The sequence below is a fragment of the Ostrea edulis genome, chromosome 7, assembly GCF_947568905.1.
Source record: "Ostrea edulis chromosome 7, xbOstEdul1.1, whole genome shotgun sequence".
Classification (NCBI taxonomy): Eukaryota; Metazoa; Mollusca; class Bivalvia; order Ostreida; family Ostreidae; genus Ostrea; species Ostrea edulis.
Window position 1 is genome coordinate 20,504,155 of NC_079170.1, and position 6,651 is coordinate 20,510,805.

Genomic DNA, 6,651 nt, shown 5'->3' on the forward strand with positions numbered 1-6,651 from the left:
TAGGACCAGGAGTAAGCATTCCCGGTCGATCGATGACACCCGCCGCGATACTCATATCTTGATCAGGTCAACGGAGTTATCCGTAGCCGAAATCAATGTGCCAAAGCAAAAGACGGTCAAACAATCAAGATGAAACACGTAAGACAGCATTTAACCCAATATTAGGTTGTATTGGCTAACTACATTATTACTCCCATATAATTTGCGAAATGCTGATTGTTGAAACCCCTGTTACATCTAATTCTATGTCAATAGCCTGCATCAATTTAGAATATGTTCACCCACAGAACAAGCCCTTGTGTATCGAATCAGTTGATGAATATAAACATCATATTTGGGTGATAATGGGATATTGTTACATAAATATGCAAAGTTGACGATGATGAAATCATCATGTTTGTCATAAAGTTGAGTTGTTAGATTGTCGTTGATATCTATTTTTGATAAAATATTTAAGTACGAAGCAAAGGTGGAGGACTCGTTAGTGTCTTTTATTTCGATTTCAACGGGATACATGGAATCGACATGAATGCAAATTATTTTATTTTTGATACACAATTGTTGTTGGCATATCTTAATGTCGGGTTGAAAGCAACAGTAAGAGATGTTTTCTTCTGTTGTAGAAGTTTTAGAATGAAAGGTGAAGAAAACGAACAGTAATCAACATCAAAACTCCTATAAGCAATACAAAATAGAGAGTTTGGCAAACGCGGATCCCTGGATATACCAGACGTTGGATCAGGTGCCTAGGAGGAGTAAGCGTCCCCTGTCGACCGGTCACACCCGCCATGAGCCCTTTATCTTGATCAGGTAAACGAAGTTATCCGTAGTCAAAAGCAGTGTGCCAATAACGACCTAACAATCGATATGAAACAATTGAGACAGCATTTGACTCAATGACAGGTTGTATTGGTAAACTACATTGTTATAAAAACCATAGAATTAGCGTTATGCTGACTTTAAACGAGACTACTGAAACCCCAGCACCATCAACTTGTTTGCCTTTAAAAACTTATCAGTTGTAGAACAAGCTCTTGTGTATGAAATCAGTTGAGATATATAAACACCATATGCAATTGGTAATGTAATACTGCTACATAAATATGGGAAGTTGACGATGGAGAAGCAGAAATCATCCCGTTTATCATAAAGTCGAGGTGTTAGTTTGCCGTTAAAATCAGAATTCTGCTTCATAAGAATATATACTAGCTATTTACCGATTTGTACGGGTTGTTGGCACTGGGAGTTCATTTCTTGTAAGGAAACCAGAGTACCCAGAGGAAATACATGCTATCATCGTACCCTATCGCATGCAATTACTGCCTATCATGGGTATTAAACACAGTGGTGAGAAGCAAGTGAAATAACCACCACCCTACCAGGACACCCTTGGAGCTATCGTAGATATTAACCTCAACTCTGCTATCTAGACTAAGAAAACTGATGTGGGTACCATTGTTCGTGGGTGATGCTGTTTCTCCCACCTTGTTGGCGAAGTTCTCAAGGTAGAGCGAATTAAACAACTCTCAGCCAAGTTAACTTCCTGCGTATTTCAGTGGAGATTTTCATCTATCTCCCAGGGCCAATACGTTCTCAAGAGTGAGCATTGATGTTGTTTTCTAAAGTGACATTTTGTGCTTAACAATGAACGTAGCTTGAACTTTGAAATTATATCGTGAACATTGGATTACATAGATATGTGTACCTTTGATGTTCAATGCCAATTTTGTATTTGGATATTCATATGTGGGGCATACTCTCCGTACGACAGGCCTATGTCCATGATATCTGATATTGCTATGGATCGGAGTTACTCCAAAATACCAGCAAAAGTTATAGAACAAATCAATGTTCACCAAGCAGTATCCAATGATTGTTCACCGCTGAGCTGAATTCACACACGAGACTAAGCTTGCTTCTAGTGCTGTCGAAATCGGCCGTGGAGTCTAGTCTCCAGTAATGTTATATCCATTGCTGGTCTACAGAGTGTTGTTTCTACACACTTTACGGCATATTTATGCTAGATAACAATTCTAGTAAATTCTATGAAATTGTAGACAGTATGAAGTACAGGGAAGCAGGTTATTACATCATTAAACTTTTCCAAACACTGTTCTAAAACAGAACATCTTTTCCAGATCATCAGGAACTAGAACAATAAAAATCATACAGTACACATGTACTGTACGTCAGTATGTGCATATTTAAACGGATATATTTTCAACCATACCCACGATATATTTATGCTTTAACATTGATAAAGGGTTTGTCCACCATTTATTTTTCCTACACTTTTCTGAGATAATATCATCCTAAATATCTGCAAATCAAAACATACCAGTGACCTGGAAATAAAAGGCACCACTGATTCATCCATATCTGCTAAACATTTGTATATTTCATTAAACATATCTATCAATGACAAACTATCATCTCAGCAAACGTGATACCTCCAATTCCTCGTTGTAAGTTTCCCATATTTATATAGCAATATTCCATTATCACATGCATACGGTGTTTAGATATCCCTAAGCTGATTCAAAACTCAAGAGTATGTTCTTTGTGTGAAAGAATTGTTGTTTTTATATTAAGGCAGTTTATTGACAATAAGCTGATGTTACTGTGCTTTTAACAGTCTCATTTAAAGTCAGCATTTTGTAATTTCGGTGGTCTTTTTAATGATCTAATCTGCATATACCATATGTCTTGACTGTCGGATGTTCTTCACACTAGGTAATTCATTACACACTGGTTTTGAGTATGGGTTACTTCGTCTACCTTTTCAAGATGTATGGCTTACGGCGGGTGTGACCGATCAATGGTTGTGCTACTTTTCCCAGACACCTGATTACACCTCTGGTATATCCAGGGGTCCATGTTCGCCCTACTCCTAATTTTAAAAAAAAATCATTTTTAAAATTTAAGATCAATCGTTGTTTGTTATCTTCAAATCGTCATTGAATCATGTATAAAAGTTAACATAAAACATGGAATTGTATGTCAGATGCTCTGAAATGGTTGACAATGGAAACAATAATTCATGTTGAATTTAGGTCACCAGAAGAATATTAACAATGAACTATTATCTTATTAGCCAATGAGAGACTCTTATGTAGAATATAAATACGTCGTAGTCAGCCGTACTGTATTGCCAAAGAGAAGCAGAGAAACGTATTGTTGGTTGTACTGCTATTGTAATTCTGATTTACAAAGGTAAGGTTTTTAAATATTTTGAATGCAATTAATTCGACAGCTTGCTGTGAGCTTCAAAATGCCATTTAGATCCATCGATGGTATATACATTCTGCGTATGGTCAGTTTTTAAATCGAGGCAAGCAACTGACAAATAATTTAATGGTAGAGGTGTTTCAACAGTCTCGTTTAAAGTCAGCATTTTGCAAATCCTATGGTCGTTATAACGACTTGGTTTGCTGATACAACCTTTCATCGGGTCAAATACTTTCTGATATGTTTCATAACGATTGTTCAACCGTTCGTGACACACCTGATTCCACCTCTGGTGTGTGCAGGGGTCTGTGTTTGCCCAACTATCTATTTTGTATTGCTTATGTGATTGATGATATTGATCTCTGTTCGTTATCTTCAAATTTCATGGCCATTTTGATAATCGTTTGTGCAAGTACAGTTCATATTTAAGTCGCACGTTGTTCGATATGTTTCAAACAAACGGTACGGCTTTAGTTTACCTACTCCTTTTGACTATATTCTATTCCATATATCTGATCTACATGTAGGGCTTATGGCGTTGTGACCGATCAACAGGGGGGTTACCTCCCCTTGGAACCTGAAACACGTCTGGTATCTCAAGGATTCTAAGTTTGCCTTACTTTTAATTTTGCATTTTTATATAAAGTTCTATTCACTGTCTTCACTTTTTCATTTCAAACGTGATGAGTGTCATGGTGGCTTAATGGTAGAGCGTTTTATTCCATATCGTAAAGTCATAATTTTAGATTTAACAACCCCTGATGGTAAAGTGTACAAAACCCACAATCAGTGTTTGTGTTTAAATTATAATTTGTCGCAGTTTGAAATTAAATCTTAACCATCAACTACCAACGAACATATCAAACAGAACTTAGTGATTGCACTGGTGATAACTCCCCCTTCTGATGAATTTGATTCAGCATACATATGACACAAGATGCAGCATCGATTATTTAATTCTAATGACATGCTCTTTTTTACCTGTTGTCAGAACAGTGTGGATGAGATAGATGAAAAAACTGAAAGAAAAAAATGCTTCAAAGTCAAGTGAATTTCTTATCAAAATGAATTGTATAATTTATTTTCAATGTTTTTCTGTAGATGAACTCGAAAGCTTTGCTTATCCTGCTGTGTCTGTTCTCGCTGATGATTGCAGACTACTCTGTCCAAGGCGCAAGTTCTTGTAGGACACGTACTGGCTGCTCATGGTGCGGATCGAGCTGCAGGATGAGGGGATACCGGTCTGGAACCTGCAGATATTCATTTTTTTGCCCAAGAAGAAGGAGATACTCTTGCAGATGTTCTGGGAGAACTGGTTGATGTAAAAAAAAACTTTTTTGAATTCAAACAATAAAATGAAAGTAATGCAGATATCGAAAGAGGTAACTGATTGTTATTATATACATGGGCGAATCGAAATAAGCTATGGCACGGGTAATGCGCTAAAGAGATTATTCGACAAAGACCCCCAATTTAAAGTGAATTTTTGAAATAGAGATTAATTGATTGAATATTGTTTAACGACCCTCTCGAGAATGTTTCACTCATATGGAGACGTCACCACTGCCGGTGAAGGGGTGCAAAATTTCGGCCTAAGCTCGGCGCTTATGGCCTTTGAACAGGGAAGGATCTTTATCGTGCCACACCTGTTGTGCCACGGAGCCTCGGTTTTTGTGGTCTCATCCGAAGGACCGCCCCATTTAGTTGCCTTCTACGACAAGCAAGGGGTACTGAAGACCTATTCTAACCCGGATCCCCACGGGATAGAAATAGAGATGTCTGATAAAAGACAAGTAAACATATTTCATCACTAACAAACTATCAATATTGTTTTTATTTTCCTTGTCTTTCAAATACGTTTTTCCTAAAGAATTCCCACCTAGCATTCTAAATACGTGTGGTTCATTTTTATTAATATATAAAATGTACACTCGTGAAATATATATAAAAAAAAGCTTAGGTATTCACCATGTGATTATATAGTTAGGGTACTTCATTGCAACATCGCCAATGTGGTGCAGTTTGATGTTATCCCCCTATGATACGCACGGGAAGATATTGTTTTGCTAAATTTAGAGTGTCCATATGTGCCTGTTCCCTGGTATGGATATCGTAACGTGAAATTCATAATGCTTTGGCCTATTTTGTAAAAAAACAAAAACAAAAAAAAAAAACACCCAAAGCGTGATTTCTATTCAAGTTTTAACGACTCCTCGGTCTCAGATAACTAATCTGATTACATATTAATCATAAACATGGAGACCCTGGTCGAATGTGTGAAACGTATGGTAAGAGGCTGGGGTACTCGCTGATGACTCCCAACAGATGATATTTTCCAAACGCGAGGCATATTGTTTTAACTCTCTTTATGGCACGTTCACATCACGTTAACGAATTTGGCATAGCCCGTTAGGTCACATTCAAATGTTGAAGAATTTAACATATGTCATTACTTCACATTGAAGTATCATTAACCCATTCTCTACCAGCACATTTTAGAGGTTTTTAAAGACTAAATGACAATATTTTTATATCGACTTAAATCTGCATGTATATTGATTTGGGATAGGCATATGACATATAATTTTGCTAGGAATTGGACAGGGAATAATTTTTTAAAAAGTTTGTCAAGGTATCCCATGACCTCAAAGAGGTCTACGGGGTCAAAGGTCATATAAGTGCACATTTTTGCAATCTTTTTTCTCTGAAATATATATATATATATATATATATATATATATATATTACGACCCCTCTCACTAGATTAGAGTCAAAAATAGGAAATTCTAAATATATGAGCTGATGTGCCTTTTAAAATACTACAAAAACATCACAATCAAATTAATGAATTTTATTGACAAACAAATATTTTTGGTTGCTAAGGAACAACACTCATAGTAGAATGTTGACCATAATTTGCCTTTCTGCATACTTTCGACACAATTTAAACATAATTACATTGCATGATGATTAGTAAATGTCACAATATTTTAAAAATATAATCTTTAAATAGATCTTAATCATTTTAAAAGGTTTTTAACAAAAATATGATGAAGAGAATTAAGGTCCAAGGTCATAAAATGGAAAATTTGTACTTTATATACATATCCATCATTTTCTAATAATATGACGTTTTGCCATTATGTTTCAATAAATAGAATAAATATTGCAACATTAAAACAAAGATCTTGATTGTTAATTTAAAATAGTTTAATTTTTTGCATTCAAATATATTTGATTGCTAAGCAACAACACCTTATCAAATGTTATCAAAAAGTACTGCCCGTTTTTCCTCTCCAAGTACACGAATGTTCAAGTACTTATTTCAATCACTAGCTTTAAATGTACTTGCATCATATTTAACAAAAATGTTCTTATAGTCAATCTCTTAAAACCTATTTCTATACATAATTCTTGATACAC

At 35.6% G+C, this 6,651-nt stretch overlaps 1 long non-coding RNA gene across 1 annotated transcript; it reads left to right on the forward strand.

The window, feature by feature from the left end:
* The first annotated feature begins 3,105 nt into the window (after positions 1–3,105).
* Positions 3,106–4,607, forward strand: LOC125655531 (uncharacterized). Its single transcript, XR_007362772.2, has 2 exons — positions 3,106–3,213; positions 4,330–4,607. It is a non-coding gene; the product is annotated as an uncharacterized LOC125655531 (long non-coding RNA).
* Positions 4,608–6,651: the final 2,044 nt, after the last annotated feature.